Source organism: Dromaius novaehollandiae, unplaced genomic scaffold (genome assembly GCF_036370855.1).
Source record: "Dromaius novaehollandiae isolate bDroNov1 unplaced genomic scaffold, bDroNov1.hap1 HAP1_SCAFFOLD_121, whole genome shotgun sequence".
Classification (NCBI taxonomy): Eukaryota; Metazoa; Chordata; class Aves; order Casuariiformes; family Dromaiidae; genus Dromaius; species Dromaius novaehollandiae.
This window is the reverse complement of record NW_026991384.1, coordinates 9,588-31,213: the sequence shown is the minus strand read 5'-3', so window position 1 is coordinate 31,213 and position 21,626 is coordinate 9,588. Positions and strand designations below refer to the sequence as shown.

The window sequence follows — 21,626 nt, the reverse complement described above, 5'->3', positions numbered from 1 at the left end:
GACAGCTCCATCTCACAACGTAGCCATTCTGAAGTCTAAACTTTTTATACTTAAATTTTATTTATAGTTTTATATGCATCTGCTTGAAAAGAAACTAGTTCTTCAGTTTCAGGCATTCAATAGTGTTGTCTCAGACATCATTAAAATAATACTTACAAATAAAAAAAAAAATGCATTTCAGAAAGTAGTTTGCTTGCTCCAGCAATGTAGAAGAAACACCTTTTAGATAGCTTTACAAAAGGGTCTGGGATGAAGAAAGGCGGCTACTTGCAAGTGTTAGTAATCTGACTGCCATATTCAAAACAGCAAGTTCTTCACAGTAAAAGAAGCAACTCAGTGATAATCTAGTACTTCAGAAAGATCTTAGCAAAAGAGCTAACTTACCTGCTTTGAGTGAAACACTCTCATCCCATCATTTTCTCAGTGTCTTAGATATCTCTTCAATACACAAATCCAGCAGGTATTTATAGATCACTCCGATTCATTATGCAAATAGTATGTAGCCTGCTGAATTTAATTGAGAGGGAGGAAATACCTGCAGAAACAAAGATATGGGAATAAAGAAGTTTTCCATGAGCAGTGAATTTACACGCAGCAAGAAATTTTAACCATCAAAACTTGCTTAGTATTTTAGAAGTATAGCTCCTAAACCAAATCTGTGTAATTTAGCCACCTCTAAAGACAGCTCAAGCACCTTTCTAGAGAAAGTATTGTAGGAAGAAATACACGAGGAGAAGGAAAGGTATAGTATACTCACCAGGCGCGTGTTAACGACAGGAAACAGCAATGCTAAGAGGGCCCCATTTAACATATGCATCTGCAACCTTAGAAGAGAGATGAGATATTATTTTCACAGATTAGAAATGAAATGCAAAGTTTTTATGTAGTATGTTATATGTACATGTTATGTATAGTTATGTAGTATTTTATGTAGTGTATCTTTCATAAAAGGTAGCAGGAAATTTGAGAAAATTCTGCTGGCTTTAATTTGAATAAAGCCACTGTTCACTGCAATAACCAGGATAAGAACTCTCTTTAAATAAACATTTTAATAATTTCCTGAAGTAGGACTGCTTTCTATAATGAGCTTTGGATTCCTAGAAGGTTTTGACTGCCTGTTCATATTAATCCTGTTCATATTAATCCTGTTCATGGTCCAGGCTGCTAAATGGTTGAAATTTTGCTGTTCATTTTGCTTTCAGAGCTTAAAATAGACATTTGAGAAAGTTTTTACTTTCATCCAACTCCATAAATGTACATGACATCAAACTAAAGCTTTGGGAATTTGGAAGAAGTCTGATTTTTGAGTCACTTAAATAAAAGAATTATATTTGTAAAGATGCAACAGAGAATCCCAAGCAAAGAACAGGGAAAGAAAGTAGTATTTAAATTACAGTGCTGTATTTTATTTTATACAGCTTTCAGTCATCTCTCCCTGAACCACTGTTGCATCAGGACCTACAGAAGTAAGGTCAGTACTGTTTAAGTCTACTTTATATAAGAGACAAAGTAAAGCATAAATTTCATTCTACAACCACTGCCTGTCATAAACTCTATTAAAAATTACAAAGTTTATAAGTAACTTGGGGCGGGGGAGGAAGGTATTACAATTCCAAAACAGTTCTTCAAATGTCATTTATATGTCAGGACGTCAGAAAACAGAAAGGCTCATTCTGAAAAAGAACAAATACTGCAGCCTCTGCCCTGCAACCAGTCCTTTGCAAATGCATAGTAAATCCAGGATTTCCTAGACACCAGACTTACTTTGCACGCTCTCTGAGATGAAGAGGCACTAGTACCGTATCTCTGTATTCAGCCTACTCCCTGCCCAAATAAGGAGCAGCAGGAAAAAGTTGTAGCGAGACAGTAGCACCTCCAAAACAATTCATGAGGCATGCCCCCAGCATCATATTTTCCAGTCACTGGCTAGACTAAGAGAAGAAAGAGCCGAGTGAACTGTCACGGTGGCAACTACAGCCATTCCTGATTATCATTCTGTCTGGGAAGTCCCATGACCCTCCTCACAATATACTAGCTGTACCCCTATCATGCAACGCACATGAGAGAGGGCCTTTGAGAGCAAGAACTCTATAGGTAAGAACCTATAAAAAGTATGGGCTGTTTACTGGACTCTACTGCACTAGTCCATTAGACCACTTCCTAAAGTTAGTAACAATAAGCAATATTATAGAAAAGATTGCACACATTTGAGAAATACCCAAATCAGTAGGAATCTGCTTTAACTATTTAACTTATCTCCACATTTTAAAAAATAGACCCATACTGTACATATGGCCTTCCATGAAGATCAGCTACTAATTTTTAGTGAAGATAATCAGAAAGTACGAGGCACATGACATACATTTAACAAGCCCATAGGTTATTCTGTAGAAGGACACCTGTGCTCTCATCAACTACTGCGCGAATAGGTGTTGCCTGTGAGACCAAAACCACCACCAGTACAAAAGAAACAAGGGTCAGTGGACTCAGCACCCACAGCTGAAGCCATGACCCTTTTCAAGGTCTCATCATTCAGTCCAGCCAGTATGTCTTTCTAACTAAGGGCTGGATGCGTATCTTACTATTTTATGACTTAAGCCACAATCAACTTCTAAGCACACCATGCAAGTAGACAGAAATGCAGCAAGGATGGGGCATTACCTGAAAAGAATCATTGCAACCCGACATGGAGGACAGTCAAGAAGAAAAATCTGAAACATTAGGCAAAAAAAAAAGAAAGAAATTAATGATACGATCTTATTTAAACTCTATTTTGTGTATCTTTCTTCCTCAGTTCTGTATGTGACAGATCACTTCTACTAGAAGAACTGTTTTACAGCAGAGCTGGAAAAGACTCAAAATCATGAACAAATTAAAAGATCTCACATTACCTACATATACAAGGATTTAAGCAGTATGAGCAGCATCTAGGATTCAGCTTCTGCCAGTTCCTAAGAAGCAAATCAAGTTCTAGTCCATTTGAAATTCTCTCATTATTAAATATATATATACTTATATATAGATCTCTCTCTCTCTCTCTCTCCCTCTCTCAGGGCTTTTGTAAAGCAGATTACTGTATTACCAATCATTTCACTATTGTAGCCTCTATAGCCTTACTTTGGGAAGTGCTAAGAGGCTTTTATAGACAACCATCTTACATTAGATCTTCAAGACTGGGTCCGGCACTGCTGAAGCAAAGGAGAGTATTGTCATCATAAATGCTTAGTATTCAGCACAGCAGGGACCTTACCATGACCAGAGGATATCTCAGTATCCGTTCTATAGATAACCTTAGCAGTCATCTTTAAATACATTTGTTGCCTTATTTCCATAGAGTATTTTTGAAGTACTGTTTAAATTTCACCAGTAATTAGCTATCTATTTCCTAAAACAAAAAGTAGCCTAATGCAATTTGAGCAGTATATATTTGTTTCTCTTCGCAGGCCAAACTCCTACCATAAATACGACCTGGTTTAAATCCTTATGTAATAAAATATTGTTGATTAGCAACAATCTCCCATCTAACTTTCACAGCAACTTAAAACACTTCATATCAGCAAGTTTTACTCTGGATAAAAAGAAAAAACTGTGCAAGTGTTCAGTGTTAACCCCCTACCCCCCCTTTTTTTTAAAAAAATATTGTCCACTATGGGGGGTTGGGGGGGGCAGAAGAATTCCTTCCTAGTTTGGTCTGCTCTCTGAGAGAAAGTATTTCAGTAAAAAATGGATCATGCTTTTTTCTGTTGTTTCTAAAATAAGTGCACAATAGATTATTTCACTGCCAAGCTACTAGTCAACTCATTAAATCACTCCAAGTGAGAATATTTGAAGAACATGTCCACTTTGGGGACAAGTTGGATAAACTGAACAAACCTATTTCTTTGAAGTGCTACAGGGCCTACCTGGCCAGGTAACTGATGGATGTTCAAATTAATTACTAGCAGGCAATGTACTTGCTATAGCAACAATCGAAAGGTTGAAGGCTGCATCATTCTATTCAGCCCTTGTGCCTGAAAGGGCCTGTTATTACCATATGAATAGATGCGCACATTTCAAATATTTTATTTCCAGTGCAGGTTCCTAATATACAGCCATTTATTTCTCTAATCAAATTACTTGTATGTTTTAATTCAAGTCCGTCAGTCTCAATAACAGTTTAGAATGTACACATACACTCACAGGAAAAAAAATCTTTTTCCTTAGTCATACAGAACTCTAATAGAGGCACAGCAAGAAAAAGGCATCAATTAATTTAAAGAACCTCAAGACATTTGCTTAGTGAATGCTCCTAAAAGCCAATCAGAGTTTCTTTCAAGTCTTGTATTTAAAAAGCAAGCCATTTCTACTCATCAAGGAAGGTTAAAGAGTAAGTGAACACAATGGATGCATGATGACAATCTGCTAGTGGATGCTTTCTTTGCTAAGGAAAAAACAAAAAACCCACAAAATCTTATGTGAGGTCTGTGTATCACCTTACACATTAAGGCCCATATGGCTTCTGGGAAAAGTGTCCAACACTTGCTAATTACATTTCATCATTCTGTCATTTGATATTTTTGCAACAGACTCTGTCTACTAACTCAATTAAAGTTTCATCAACTGTGGACTATATCCCTTCTGTCGTGGACCATAAAATTTTCCCTTCTGTGGTCTCTTATAATACCTGTTTTTTCCCATGCTATTTGTATATATTCAAAGTATATATTCAAAAAGTCCAACTTTTTAAACATTCCATGATATATGTTAACAGAAGGAGAGACGGCATTTAGAGTCCCACTAGTTCATTTGAACCTTTAAATTCAGGTATCTTATGATTTCCTTACATTCATTTGAAGTACTGTTCATACTTAAATGAAGAAAATTCTATTCCTCCAGTACAGATTTCATTTTTTTCTTTTTATTTCCTACATCTTAAAAAAAAACAAAAACAAACTGAAATGCTTTTCTCTGTGTACACAGAGAAATGTGTCTTAATCACACCAGTCATTCACTTTTCTGACACACTGCAGAGCGTTCCAACTACTGAACGGCAGAGGAAAAACTAGGGTACAACTCTATGTAGCAGCTGAATCTTAATGTACCTGCTGAATCTCACCATTGAGGTGAAACAGTAGCAAGTATTAAAAAAGTATGGTCATAATAGTTACAAAGATTGAGATGAACTCATCAACCTAATCCAAAATACTTTACTGCCTCAGAGACAGGCAAAGAAGAGAACAGGATTCACAGCTGCTCATTTTCAGGTCAGCTCTACAGCAACAAACACAGTTTCCGGATTTGTGATGGCAAAAGAAATATTAAATATTTTTGAGCATGCAAGTCCCTCTGTTATGAGGGATCTTTCAGAAAAATGTGTTTGTCTTTCATTTTTGGGAAGGATAGCAGGGAATTTAACTGGCATGTTTATGTTAAAACTTTAAGATAGTGAAACAGATCTTCAAATGTTTCAGCTTTAGCAATTTAATATCAAGCACTTTCTCTCTAAATACCTACTTTCCATGATAAATAAACCTCACAACCTCTTAAAAGGAATGTTTTACAGACCCTTTGTAGCAGATTTACAGAGGATTATTTCACAGAGTAGATTTAAATGTTAGAGAGCACCATCATTCAGCTCACATAGTAATTAGCAGCCTGAAAATACCTAGTTCACAGCAGACACGCTCATAAGCTCTAACGTACTGAGTGTTCACATACTCATTCCATAATAATATTACATTTCACTGTCATACTGGAAACGCAGTCCTTAGCCTTGAGGTAGGAAACAGCTAAGTCTTATAAACTGAACAATATCATATAAAGTTAGTGACATGGCTGTGAAGAGTACCCAGCTTCTGTGTTCCTGGTAAAACTCTGAAGGTTTTACTTGCTCAGACTAGCAGAGATAATAGCCCCCATCCTAGCTGGCACGTTGCAGACACGAGACAACATATATTTTAAAGTACACTGAAGGAGGCTCTTCCACACACGTTTTTATCTGATCATCATTGCGTACATTCAAGGCAGAACAGCTAAACTTTCAATTTAGAAAAAAGCTAAGAAACAACCGCAATATCCCTCCTCATTTTACCCATTATATTTTCACGTGTTACAAAGGAAAAGAAGGACAAAAGAATTAACTGGAAGCCCAAAATGTACAAAGTAACATTTGAGAGAGGAAAAATAAGCTATAAAATATTCATTGTCTGACCTGCTGAATTCTGGGCACAGTTTTGGTCATTCCCTTCCCTCTCACTTTTACACACACACCACCCACCCAAAAGACAGCAGATTTGGGAAAGGGTTACAGAAGTCAACAAGAATGATCAAAATGTATTGAATAGCTTCCATACATGGATCAATTTAACACATCAAGCATCTTCGACCTGAAAAAGATTTTGGGCTGAGGGGAGCGAGAGAAAGAGAGGATACAAAATCATGGGTGGTCTTAGGACTTGTTATCTGTGCGTTTCCTTACGTGGGCACAGCACTGTGAGTCAGGATGCTTGAGAGACAGAAAGCAGCATTTCAATCTTTCACCAGCACAGGACCAGGAGATTCTGAGATTCTTTTCAAGTAATAAACTACAAAGAAATTCAAAACACTGGTAAATCTGCAAACAGAACTTCACTTCAAGCCTGAGGACCCAGAAGAAAACAGAAGTCAGAAAGTCAGTCAAATTCCTAGTTGCTCTGCAAGACCATAAGTACCGTCCATCCCCATGGGAAATATTTCTGGCACGAAGAACTGCATGAGCAGCACTCCCTCTGCACAAGCCCAAATACAAAGGTCACACCAGAACACATGATGGGTCACCAGGGCTGTTAGAAGTTGGAGACTGTAAGGGAGAGGATTGCACTGCTTAGCTATTCGTCTACTGAGAGGAGACCTGAAAGAGACTAAACTCATGGTTGCATTGAACCAACCCAGGACTGGGTTGAGAATCAGCCTGTTCCATAATGCATTTCTTGAACCATGCACTGAGAAAGAAGAGAAAGCTCCAAGTGATATCTGCAGCTCTGGGACAGACTGCAAAGAAGGAAAAGGATATTTCCCCCCCTGCATTAATATGCTTAAAAATTGTATAGAGTGAACATGTATGTGATCCAATCATTCAGTATTTGATGGAGTTTCCAAGAAATATCATGTCTGAGCTCCTTAAACAGCAGCGATCATTATTTTCTTAAATCTAATTTATTAGTCATCTGCATTACTGTGGTAGGTAGTAGAGCCTGTATGTAAAAGGACTATTCTGAAGACCTTATCAAGGTAATATTGCATGAATTTATCGAGGAGAACTTCTGTAGTGACAGACAGGATCATGTGAGAGACTACAGAGCTGCACAGGGATCAAAAGATAGAAACATTATGACCTAGAGCAAAATGTTTCTTCCTTTGGACTTAGACGCACTGTTCTCTCTAAGAAGTGAGCACAGCAAAGTCTATTAGGATTCACACCACTGTTAAGTGAGGTCAATGGAACATTTCTCTCCCTTGTGTATCAGTCCTCTCCTCCCATGCAAAAAACACAGAGAGAGAAAAGGCAGTCTTCACTATTCCTATGGTAATGTATGCCAACTCTTCATTTGTCAGCTAGTCCAAAAGGAATATTCTGCAAAGTATGCCTTCCCTACCTTTAATTTCCTGGCAGGATCGAGAAGATAGCAATACGTAGATATCACAAAGTATTACATTTGCCCTCCACAAATTCCTGTTAAGCTCCTTCCCTTTTAATCACCGGAAGCAAGCATAACCACTCAGAGGGAATAAGGAACTGGGGAAAACAGGTAATTCTTTTTTTTTTTTTTTATAAATGCATTTTTAGAAGTCAGAATTTACAAAAAAATTACTCCTTGACATTGCAGTAATGTCTCTAGGTAAAAGTCAAAAATAACATGCATGGAAAAAAGGCTAGATATCCACTGAAATAAAGTGGTATTTTGCAGCAAGTTTGGGGGCTTTTATTGATTATATCAGTTTTCCTAATGGCAAAAATATTAAAATGCACCCACATCTCCAAAGTGTGAACAAATTTAATGTTGGAACAAACACCTAAAATTCACAAAAGACTGCAACTTTATGAAACCACAATGAACTATGTTAACATTAACCTGACAGCTCACTTAAGACAAATTAATTTTCTAATCTGCATGCACTATGGTAACCCCTAATAGTATTTTCACTTCTTGCACTTTAAAGCATTACTTACGCTGCAATTACCAGATCAGTTTTGAGATATTCGAGGTTTCCATTATTTGATTTTTCCAGTTCATATGGAAATAATTTTATTTAAACAGTCTTTCACAATTTGCAAATCTAGACTTCAGCAATGTGCATGTGCACCAGTATGAGTTGGAAAGAGGTAAAGAACACAGTCAGACACATGGAGTTTTCCATTTTCCATTTAACTGTATTGCTAGATTGGACATGGTAAGAAAGGAAAGGGATTGGGTGAGGGGGAGGGTTGTTTGTTTTTTTAATCCAGCAGTGCCTCTTAAGTACATTTGCTATCAATCACTTTTGGTGGAGGGGGGAAAAAAAAAAGTCCCTGATGCAAGCAGATTTTCCTAAATGGCATTATTACAAATCCAACATGCTCAGATGTTGAGAGAAACTCAAACTTCAAGATGTAAATGTCCTGATATGTTACCAGGCTACTACCTATAGTAGCTAAAATTTACTACGTTAGGAAGATTGCTAGCATTTTCCCCATCTTGCCATTATAAGGCATGACTAGCCTACAATTGAGATCCTAAAAACAGCTGATTAAATCTCTAAAATGAAAGGCTATGATACATGCTGGAGTCAAGTCTAGAAGAATTCTCAGATACTGATGAGAAGGTATATATTTGTTTTACAAGCTCCAAAAGGTTTATGAGAACACTGCCATTTCAAAAATCATTTCTCATGTCAGCCACAAATTTTCCCATTTGTCTGTTTGTCTAATGGTTCCTCGCTTCTTTGACATTTGATAAAGCCACATTCCACCACTAGTTTGACTAATCAGCATTTCAGAAAGCAAGACTACTAAAAATCCCAAGAGCTGTTCTCAAAAGGGAAGCACAATCTTTCATTTGAAAAGGATGCAACTAAAGAGTATAATAGCAATAATGTATCTGAACTGAAGTAAAATATCTTTTCAAATATCTAGGCCTGGATACCTTCCAATTTATTTAATGTTACTGTGCCACTCCATGTGCACTATGAGTAAGGAGAGCTGGGGTTTTTTCTATTACTTGGCTGCCTCTCCAGTTTTGGATTCCAAAATATTCCAACACTCTTCAAAATATTACACCTAAAGCTCCCTTTAGAAGTATTTTAATGACATTATTTTTGAGTTGGTGAATTGAGGGAGAGAGTATAGTCAAAACTTGTCATGAAACACTTGTCTTCTACTAATCTTTGTCCTACTGAGAGACAGATATGCAGAAAGATGATTTTGCTTGATCAGAAATAAACTAACGGCAAAAGAAGATGATCAAAAAGGCAGAAGGGGAAGGAAAGAACAAGTCACGCAACTAACTATTCCAGATTAAGCTTCAGACAAAGTAGCACCCATCACATAGATAGGAATGTTTACAGAAGTCCAAGGAAAGTTGTTTCTGGCAAAAGTTGCCTGAGCATGCTACAGGTAAAACTCTCATGTCTCATAAATGCAGCACAGAAGATTTCATTTACCTTTAATAACAGCAGCTTGCCTGTCTCTGTGAGCCATCTGTTTGATTTAGTGCCTGGTTGCAGCCGCAGCAGACTGGAAATGTATCTTTCTTTTCAAACACTCCAGTCATGCTCAATTAACCAGGTCATAAATTGATTGTTTTAATACACTATTTTGAAATGAAGAGGTTAGCTTTTAATTGCTACTTGCAACATTCAGAGCAATATGAAAAATCCATGACCAAATTCTGGAATGAATTAAAGAAAAAGAGAAAAAAGGGGGGAGGGGAGGAGGAGGGTAACCCTCTGCTCAATCTCTACCTAAATAAAAGCCTTTACTCTTTCTTAGGTGTATCAAAGTACCCTCTAGAGCAAAAGAGATTAAAAGGTATGTTTAAAAGGTTACAGTACATTGGCTTTCACTGTAAATGTGAAAAATATCCATTTACCCCCTACAATGATAAAACATAAGGCAAGGAACATTCAAGCAGCTGGATAATTTAAAAGGTGAAGAAGATTTTGTTAAGTCTAGAATTCATTTTTAAAATAAGTTCAAAACAATCAACCTATTATTTCTTATCAGAAAGTAATATGCTTTAATAACTCCACCATAAACCTCGATACCGAATCAAGGCTGTAAATTAGATGTTGATCATTTTTATTAATTATCAATTCAGCACAAAGCAGCCATATCATTTAGAAGCCATCTGTGTGCCTACTAAAAAGCAACTCTTTAAAACTCATAAATACAGTTTGACAAATCAGGAGATAAGGTTAAGATCTTTTAGAATGCCAAATCTGAAAAGAGAACGGACACTAAGAGATTGTTACATTCTCCTTGCTATACAGCAACAATTAAAACGTACTTAACCTCTCAGCATAAGAAGCACAGTTGCCTTTCTGCAGCTGTCAGATGGATTCAGGGATTAATTAATTTGTCCTGTGGAACTGTTAATCTATTGTTAAGAGTACTCACAATTCAAAGCAACATTGCTGGCAAAGCATTACATAACACTACAGTAAAAAGTGGTTCCTGTGTTACACAAAACAGACTCTGGGAACATCTGAAGCTGCCTGCCCCTCCTTCCAACCTCCCAGTTTCAACCTGGGGATGAGAGAGGTGTAGCAAGCTGAACAATTTCCATCTTCTACTCTAAAGACTAAGTAATGTCTTGTAAATATATATATATTCATTGGGACATTCTAGGTTAGTCTCCCCTTACATAGGCTTAGCTTGTTTATCAGAAGAACCTGTACTCCGTTTCTTCCATTATATAGTCCTAGGTGAAAGATTTTCTAGACTTCTCGTATTTTAGGATTAATTATTAACATAGGACTCAGGTCTTCCTATGTGTATCACAGCAGCATTAGTAATGACATCTTAGGTATAGTTCAGAGGGAAAAAAAGTGCACTGAGGCTATTTTTCTTCCTTTTCCTCTAATCACCATCTGCACTAGGCCTTCACTAGTAGTGGGTTACTTCCTTCCCCACTCCTAGCTTAATGCTGTTAGCAAAAGGTGACAATAAGAAACTAATCTGGGGGAGAAGAAAAAAAATGCTGACTAGAAAAATAATATTCAAGTCTCCAACTTCCTAATAAAATACTACAGGTTTAACTTGCATTTACATCTGTCAATGATTCCGTGAAAGCTCACATGTTCCCAATAAGATTTTCATATGCATATTCATATCTATTCACTTTTGTTACATATGCAAAGCATGAAGTTTCATATCACAGCTTCCTACAGAAGCAAAACCATTTTAGCATATTCTTGCTCTACTCTGCCTCAAGTCACTAATACCTTTTTATTGTCACAGTTCACCAATCCCTCAGTTGTGCTGATGAAACAGTTTAAGGACCATATACATTTATTCCTTCAGTAGACAAAAAAAGCACATTCTGAAAAAAACCTTGTTTATATACCATTTCCTAAGATATGCAGCTCTTTCATATTTGACATGTTACAAGGATAAATTTACTAATATTCCCTCCAAAAAACTAAACTGCTTTTCAGGGAATCTGCCACAGCAACAAAGCATGAAGACATTAAGGAAACAATGTTAAAAGATCAGGGAAGCTGAAAAAAATAAAATGCTAAAATGAAGACAATTGTAGAATTAAAAGACCTTAATTCATCGAGGCGTTAAAACTCAAGTCTTCAGTAACTTGATCATATAATCTGCCTCTCTCCTCCTTTATTTCCCCCTGCCCCCAATAATGGACACTTCAGTTTCAACCTTTCTGTTCCTCTGTTCTAAAAGCAAAATAATGTCGCCTAATATCACAAAAAAGTAAATTATTGATATTTTAGGGGGGAAAAAAAATCATACATTGTTACAAACATTAAAATTAACTTTCTTGTGGGCTATTCTGTAGATTAAAACCTGAATGGTATACTGAATGTTTCTAGCTTTTCTTTCCTGGCCAATACAGGGGGATGATTGCATCTTCAGCCTCAATAGAAGTTTTGGCAAAGATATGCAGATAGTGGACAATGATTTGGGAAGATGAAGGTTATTTGGGAGTTTATTCGTAGTTTTATTGAAGACTCTGCATAATCTTATATTTTCCTTGTTTTATTGGGCTACCTCTTCTAGACTTTGTTTTACAAAAAGTTCTTTGACTTTATTCAATTTCATTTAGACTCTTTTTTTCCCTCCTAAAAATAGGATTTTATGTTCATCGCCTGTACAGATACAAGCATTCTGCCTTTACTACCTTTTGATCCTGTTGGCCAATGGCAACCAAATTTGATAGACTGCAAGATCAACTTTCAGATAATTAACTTCCCATAGCTTTTGTCCAAACTGATGTCCAGGCAGGGCAGAGACACCTTGTAAGTGCCTCCCAAAGCCTAAAATAATAATAATAAAAAAAGGTCAAAATGGCATTGCACATGAAAAAGGTTTCCATTAAAGAGTGCCATCAAACACAAAATATAGATATGAAAGAAACCAGTCTACACTGTTTTTTGGAGTTTACAGAGCTAATTTAAAAGATGAAATAAAAACAGCTGATGTTATTCTAGTAGGATTTGAAAAGTAAGTTTCAAAATAGTACCTTTTGAGTATGTCAGGATAATTATGATAATAAAACGAGTCTTAAGCACACTGATTTTTTTTCTTGAGCACAACTTAGAAGATGACTGTATAAAATTATTTTTAATTTTTTACCCAGAGAGCAACTATCTTAGATCATAGGATTTCAATTAATTCTCAGGAAAAGTACAGTCACCGACATTCACAATTACCATACGTATAAGGGATCAGTCCAAACTGAATTAAGTTCTGTTATGAAGGAAGAATTATGCAAACAACTATAAACTTAGCTTGATACATGACTTATCTTCTACCTCATAGCTGCTACAATACCGTATGGAAAAGGCTTTTTTTTCCTAGATTTGTTCTCTAAAAATTTTTAGTCTTTTAATGGTCATGTACATCATACCTTAAAACACATACCATCCATACTTGCCTTTGCAGTTTGTCCACAAAGCTGAGTTTCAACTACTCTCAGTCCTTTCACAATACTGCATCTATCTATACCTTCTGTAATTTCTTCAGGTGGACAAAGTACTGAAGAACAGAAATGTTTTTCTCCCAGTTTTCTGAGCACTCGCTGCAGAGCCCTATATCCGAGTAAAATACGAGTCACCTGCAGTCCCACCAACGTTTTCTAGTCAAAAATCCATAATTTGTTTTCCATATTGGCAAAGAGAATTATATTTTGGAGATAATCACTAACCACTACATCTTCAGTGATTGGCTTATTACATTTATTTCCCTGGACTTCAGAGTTATAGGTTAGTCCTTCTTTTGCATAAAAACGCTTTATTAATGAGCTCAATCAAGAATACTCCTGCTTTATATATAACATCAGAAGCTGATAGAATTAAGAGGGTTTAGCTGAGAGAATTAAGAGAATTTAAGTTTTTGGCTTGATAGAGAAGCTAGAATGCAATAAGTTTCTATTTTTCCAAGCTGCAGGATTACCCAGAGATTACCCTGTGATTACCCAGAGATTCGTACTGTTCTTCTCAGTCTCACTAATAAGGTATTTGGAGATGATTTTTGATTATGTTAAAAAATTAACACCATGTACCATACTAAGTACTTCTGGAGCAAGAGGCAATCTTTAAAAACATCAGGATGATACATATGTAATAGTTGTTTTTATTATAGAACATCATGTTAGCCAAAGAAACCGGAACAGTGACATAATCCAAAAAAACCCCAAGGCATATAGCACCATATTCCTGGTAATTTAAGTTGGCATTTCACTAACTACCAAAGTATTAAAGTATAAACAACTAAATTCACTTGGCACTAATTACTTGTCAATCTGAATAAATACAAACCCTTACCACATGACATGACATGACACAACATACCTGTGCCCCTTGAACTACTGCCATCCTTCTAGCAGTGAAATACACCCTTTGGCAAGAAATAAGCCTTGCCGCCAAGAAATACTGGTGCTCTCGGTGCTTCAGTTGTTCTCTATCTGCCCTTTTTCACCACACACTATGATGATTTTCCTTTCCAGGAATCAGCTTTAAGAGGAAGTATTGCAAGTTAATTTGCAGTTAGAGAAAGAAAGACTTGTTTTATGCTGAAGACAAGCAGCATGCTTCATCATCTGATGTTTATGAGCTGCGATTATGCACATCTTCCACTTAAGTTTAAATGAAGGATTTCATGTCTACCAGATAATATTTCAGACCACTGAAAGGATTGTTGACCTTGCTACAACAGGCTCACACAGCTGCTAAATGTACTGATTTGGGAATAAGCTGTAAGGTATACTATGCTCCATATATATGCTCATATATATCTCCTTACATTTTGGAGAGCTTACATTGTCATAGGAAATTTTGCCTTCACTCCTCTATATCTTCCCCAAGAATCATAATACATGCAGCAGTGAATGAAACTCTGTAAAAAATAGCTTTGCTTTAGAATACTGCTGCCCTTTAAAAATTGCATAACTCATTAAACTTTTACATGCAGGCTATTGCTCACATTACCCAATACAGTTGTTGCCATTATTTAGTGTCATTTCTATAAATATTTACTGAATTTATGTAATCAAACGTTCTTCATACCCACTATCAAACAACAGGCTACAAATGACCCTAGATTTTTAATTCAAGGTTTTGAAGAGAGAGAATATAAAAAACACACACACTGGACTCTTCCAAATATTAAAAGATATTTAGGAGCAGTGTATGAAAATTAAATTTACAATCACACCTAAAAATCACATTTGACCACCTAATCAGATTTTTTCCAATGTTTAAAAAATTGGGGGGGGGGGGGGAGGGGAGGAAGGGGGAGGGGGAGGGAGAGAGAGAGAATTAATGAATTATACGCTGGGACAGATTCCCAAATGATGCAGACTCAGTCAAGCTATATTTATTACGTACGTTCTAAAAACAGCCCATTGTTTCTAAAAAACACAGTAGCCTCTTACAGAGGACAGGAAGGCTCCAGGTCTCTAAAGAAGCTAAAACTGGAAATAGTGAACATAGGATTTATTATTTATCAAATTACAGATGTACTTAGCAGTGATTTTAATTATACAAAGTTCAGCTCTAAGATCAAGATCACTGCGTGAAACTCAACTCCCCTATATTTTAGACATTTCTTCCCCTTGTCTTCCCCCCCCCCACTTTCCCTTTAATTTAGTTCCCTTTGCCTAAAAAGATCATTGTTTGATAGAACCATCCAGCAATGTGTGACTATTTCCTAAAAAGCATTTTCTTAAGGACATAAATTTTGCATTTAGGACAGTCTATTCCAGCCAAAGGTATGTTCTATACATATGGTAAATCTTTTCCTGCTATACAAGGAAAAACAGGATTGCAATACACTACTGGTCTTAAAATGTGTCCCCTTTAGCATACCCTTTCATGCCAGGTTTACAGCAGTATCATTGGTCCAATCACATACTCAGTCTTAATAACTGTTTTTCTCTTTTTTTTTTTCTTTAAGAGGTATTCAAATCATCTTCAGTAAGAGCACTCCACGTAGAGAAAGAACTTAAAAAAAAAAAAAAAAAGTCAAGCTATAACAGAATTCTTACTTTCTATAGAGGCCATTTCTCCTGCTACACCACACCAACTAAATAACTGCACTGCACAAATACACCTCCATCCCCGTGGGATAGCTGTCAAAGATACTACAAAAATTCCCATTCTACCTTTATCCAAAAAAAAAAAAAAAAAAAAGCAGCTTATCAAGAAACAAATAGTTTCGGTTCCCCCCACCCTTTTTTAAATGATGCTGCACTTACATCACAGGTGAAAAAACAACATTGTCATTCTTCCTCCAAAAGTTAAGCAAGAAACCTAAACTAAGTCCAGGTGTGGAAATAAACTGTATTATTTCTAGATGATTCAACTAGCTGACAGGATGGCAACAAGCTCTCTGAATCTGATTAACCAAGAGAACTGTTTTGGTAGTTTAAACGAGTATGTTCGTTTGACCAACACTTTAGCCTTCTGATGACACATCTAAACTAGTTCTTCCTGCTTATGAAGGAGATTTGATTTGAACACTGGTTGGCGTAAGTGATATGCAGAAATTAGACACCTGAACAAAACACATTTATTTGCACAACTCAGTAACCATTATATTATGCAGTTTTGTCTACTCAAATACACCGCAAGGTTTAAGTCTCATTTTATTTTGTTAGTTCATTTCACTTTTAGGTCATTCAAAAGCAGGACTTTTGCTTTTATGCAGACAAAACTGGAGGGCAGTTTCCAGTTCCAAATATTTCTGGCTTACAGCCCAGAGCCTTTGTTGCTCTGAGATGAAATAGTCTCAGCTTAGAAAAGGAAAATAGAAATCGAGTGCAAGAAGAGACCTTTACCAACAGCTACTGTTGGCTTCCCTTTCAGTGACCTCAAATGTTGCAGCACGTTTCATCTCTTCACCTTCTACCACTGTTCATCCTATTGTTTAGGCCCAGCAGCAGGATTATGTACAAACAATTGTAAGAACAGAAGAAAATGGTAACATTGTATTTTCATATATCTCATTGCCAACCTGCTGCCTTGAGCAAACTCAGAGCAGAAGAACAAAACTCACAAGATTCCAACCGTATATATTTTTTCTTGCTGATGGAAGACATCAGTCTTGTTATCTAACTTGTTTTCTCTGTTGAACGCTGTTGTTTTGCAACTGTTTTCATCCTCGACATTAAACATGGGCCTGCCTATACCTAAGGCAGCTGTTTAAAGATGAAGAGGCGTAACTTCTGCATTTTGCTGACATACCATCTTCTGAATTTCACAGAATAAACTGCTGTATAATAACTAATTTCCAATTAGTTATTAGCATAGATTTAAACATGCTCCACAACTGGTTTGCAACTGTGGTCTGAAAGAGATTATTTAAAAAGAGTTGCCCATGCCTCGCTACAAAAGGTAAATCTCTGTCTTCCCGGAGGAGACCATTAATAAATGAGCTAAATAATAGTAGCTCCCTGATTTATGCATAAATACCAGCTTTTTCTGAACACCTATAATAAATATCACATTACTATTGTAACATAATATCATAATACCATATCAGGGGAACTAAACTTATCTGTCATAACAGTAATCTAACCTTACCTTCTAATCCAGAGAATTAATCGGAAAATCTTCCAGTAAATATTAAGAGTTAAAATAATATGGCCACATTCCATTTCTTTTCATTTCTCAAATATTTCTACAGCTCTTGCCTAACTTATGTTTTCCATTTCATTACCAATATTGACTAATTGATTGCACAGCTATTGTTACTACTTTATGGGCAGCAAGCGTCCTATAGTCCTATGAGCTAACGTTGCATCACTGCTAAGCAATTTACATACCCTACTAATTAAGTTCTGGAACAGCAAGTTAATTGCTATAAATGTCTTGCATATTTCTGTAAAGAGCTTGGTTTTCCCCTCTTAAATGGATACCCATCTCCCTTAGACCTCTGGTACTACAAGAAAACAATGTTACCATTCCTTTTTCAGAAAATGCTCTCCAGGAGTGAAAGTAAGAACTGGCTTGATCTGATACAGCCTAGATCAGTTGCCCCTGATCCTTTGCCTTCTGCAAAGGGAGACTGAGAGTAAGAACTACATTGGTTTGATTTTTATTTGTTATTGCTATTAGACAGATATTTTTATCATGGCAGCTTTTATGAAAGTCTTTTTGACATTCTTTTATTAATTCTTGAGCTTAAATTTTGTAAATTGTCCAGTGTTGAGGCTAGAGCATTAGAGAAATTAAACAAAATTATAAAGGAGTTTGGGAGATGTCAAAAATAATTACATTCTCAGTGAAGGTGACTTCTAGGTACATGTACAGGACCATTGGAAAATAGAGCTCATAAGGTTTAGATATCACAGTTCAATAATTGTTTATGAACATTTCCAGTATTCCAACCGCTACACAAACTGTATATTAAAGTGCATCTGCAAGCTAGACACAAGTCATTAAGTTACACAGTGTACCCACAGGTATTCAGCCAGACCACTTATTTCATCCCACAGATAAATGTGACAGAGGTAAGACTGGCCTCCTTACCATTCAGCTTTTAAAATTAGAAAGCCAGTATCAAAATTTTCTGCACGAGGAGTAATTCATTTCTTCAACAACTTCACAAAACACATTCACATCCCTGAAAAAAAACTTACCTGAAAACGTTACCAGTGAACTACATCAGCCTGTTAGCAACAGCCTTGCTTTCATTAAATTTGGTGCAAATTTTACCACTACTGTCACTGGAAACAGCATTTTCTATTCTTGAAGCAATGATCAGGTAAAGGTAACTAATCTTTTGCCTTTCCAAGCAGGAAGTTTGACATTAGTATTTTCATTTGACGTTTGCTTCTTCATCGATTTCAGTTTGGCCAATTAAAAACTAAATCATTATTAAAAATTTATATCAATTCTTGACATTTGTACCCTTGTTATGCACTTTTGGTCCACAACTGACTATATAAAAATACTGCCTTGCAAGTATAAAGCTAAAGCAAACTTCCTGGTAACCACACATGGGCCTTACCTCCATCATAGTGACCACATGACATGGACTCAGTAGGTAAATGACAGTCTTGGTAGCAAACTTGAACCCCACCTCCAGCCCAAAGATGAGACAGAGAGCCACCAGTAGCAGATTTTTGCCCAAGCTCTCCTGCTTAGCCTGGGGCTGCTGTAGCAGATGACCCTCCAGCTCCCTGCAGTGCAGCTGCCTCAGCTTCCACAGGGACAGAAGGATCTCCACAAAACCCACACTGAGGAAGACCAAGCTCTCCAGCAGACGCTGCTGCCCGGAGAGAAAGGCAGCGCATTCTGGCCCTCCATTGCCAGCAAAGCTGGGCTCCACCCCCCCGTACAGCCAGTCCAGGAGATTATGGAGGCTGTAACGGGACATGGTGGGATAGTGCCTCTTCTCCTCCCCGTCACTGTCCAGGAACAGGTAGGAGCAAGATGGAATCAAAGCCAAAATGCTGTCGGGCTGACGAAACATGAAAGGCAAGGACGTCCCCTCTGTTCCCTCCCGAGCTTCAGGAGAAGCCAGCAGCCCACAACAAGGCTACACTGGGGGGTTTGCCTCTTGACGCCAGGACGGTAACTGCAAGCAACAGCCTGCAAGGGGAGAGGAGTTACAGATGAACGGGGTCACTGCACGGCGGTGCCAGCCGCTCGCCCCGAGACCCGTTACCCTCCCAGCCCCGTTAACACCCTTCACTCTCCTCCGCCTGAGCGTTACAGGACTGCCTTTCTCCTCGGCCGGCACTCCCACGTGCCCCGCCCCGCGGCCGCCTCTCTCCCCTTACCCGGCCCCCACGCCGTCCTGCGCCGGGCTCCTCGGCTCGCTGCCCTCGGCCTCGGCCTCCCCCGCCTGCGCGCCCTGCTCCCCCTGCCCCTCGGGGCCGTGCGACAGCCCTGCGCGTCCAGCCGCCGCTGCCCGGGCACCCGACGGCCGCTGATTGGACGCCGGACGGCCGCTGATTGGACGCCGGACGGCCGCTGATTGGACGCCGGACGGCCGCCGAGCGGCCCCTCGCCCAACGGCCCCCCTCGCCCAACGGCCCCTCGTCCGCGCGCCGCGATCGGCGCCCTCAGAGCAGCGGCCCGGGACCTCAGGCAGCGGGAGCGGATCTCGGCTCCGTGAGGGAGCGCGGCTCAGAGGCGGGCCCGGCGCCCCCAGCCATGGGGGGGCAGAACTCCCACTAATACCTGTCATAGTTCAGCGCATGTTCTAGGGGATAACACATCCTATCTGTTATAGAAAAGACCTTCCTAATACGGATGAGTAAACTGCAGTAGGCAGAAATTACAGTTATTTCAAATAACAAAGGTTTGTAAAAAATACATACAACAGAATTCCAATAGCTAAATTGAGTTAAGATGTAACAAATGTCAGACTAATTGTAAATGTTTCAGTGTTTCAAAAAGAGATTTGGATAAATTATGCTCATCCCTTATGTGAGATTAGCTTTGCTACTTAATTTTTATGGAGGTTCTTATAGAAGGTCTTCGGCATTCCTTCATCCACAGCATCTGATGTTCAAATATTAACATTTTCAGTTGTGGTGCCTTAATTTATAAATAAACAGAGGGCCTGAAAATTCAGGAGCCAAGAGGTGCCAGGCAGACGCTGCAGAAATTAATAGAAGTTTATATAGAGGCTATTTTGGATGATACTGTTGTGTTTCTACTTGGGGAACATTTTTAAATGGATTAATCTTCAAGTGGAAATTGTGAACAAGTGGCTACCTGACAGAGGGGTTTTTTTTGGTTTTTGGTTTTTTTTCCGCCTCTCCTCTTTGCCCTTATAGGTGAAACTGAGCACAAACTGAATCATATTGTCTGCTGCAAAAAGAAGTCATCCAACCCCATCTTTATCTGTCATCTCGTTACAGCATGCTCATGCTTCTGTATGAGCTCATTGTTAGAAGTTTTTTAAAAAGATCTATTATATATAAAAATATATATGTATTGAAAGGTGCTAATCAACCTCAAGCAGGTCACGTGACTGGTCATGCGGATCTAAAATCATATCAGATTTTTTTAAAAAATCTTCAATATATGCAGATGTTATACGGAATTTCTTACCAGTGTAGTAATGCTATACTGATGAATAAACAATCCTGCAGGTTTTTAAGGACGAGGTCAGCAATACTTCCCACCGTGGCTTGGGGGGAAAAAAGGATAGTTTTGTCTCCTTTTTGTACACAGCATAATGCACAACGCATTTTTGTCTAACTCTCAGTAGCCGTTGCTTAAAAATATGGTTCAAACTGTAAAGGTGTGCTTTTAAAATGAGTTAATGCCAGACCCTTCTGGACCAGAGTTTTGTATCACTAATTAAAAAAACTGTTACAAAGTCTACGGTCAATCAGATTTGTATGATATTTTATAAAAATGCTTAGAATAATCAGTCTGTCTACAGTGTTTCTAGGGCACCTACCTCCTCAGCACGCAAGTGCTGAGAATGCTACAGATGTTTTCTGTGTAATTGTGGGTTTATTTGTACAAAATGTGCAGTTCACTGTGACATGCACTGGGACAGAATAGGTCTGTTTGCTTAAAGCTGATCAAGAAACGCTTTCGTAAATGGCCTTCCCTTGTAATTATGTTTATTGCCCTTTCAGATACGTCGCTGGTTTTAGATAAAGACTTTTTTTTATTATTTGGAGTACTTTATAAGAAGTTAAGGTACAACCACGTAGCCTGTTTCACTGTTTTAAGTTGGAACGCTAACTTCCAATGAGCACTAATCAGTTTGCCTTATTCCATTAAAAGGGTTTTCTTTTAATTCTTTTGCTTAATGTTCCTAAAAACCATGCTCTGTAAACTGAGTTAGACGACAAACCCCTAGAGCTGACGTGAAGCTGCTGCTCAGTCGTGCTTCAAGCGGCCGCCTTCTGCCCCGACTGCTGTAGCACTGACGTCCCACCATCTCCGCCCCGCTGCTGCTGGTGGCAGGGGGAGGG

The 21,626-nt window shown here is 38.1% G+C and overlaps 1 long non-coding RNA gene across 1 annotated transcript; it reads right to left on the bottom strand.

Annotated features, from left to right (window-relative positions):
* Window positions 1–2,633: 2,633 nt before the first annotated feature.
* LOC135326109 (uncharacterized) lies at window positions 2,634–19,822 on the bottom strand. The gene is made up of 3 exons (XR_010386754.1): window positions 19,769–19,822; window positions 18,689–19,272; window positions 2,634–2,711 (listed from the first exon to the last, which is right to left on the bottom strand). It is a non-coding gene; the product is annotated as an uncharacterized LOC135326109 (long non-coding RNA).
* Between the last annotated feature and the right edge of the window lie 1,804 nt (window positions 19,823–21,626).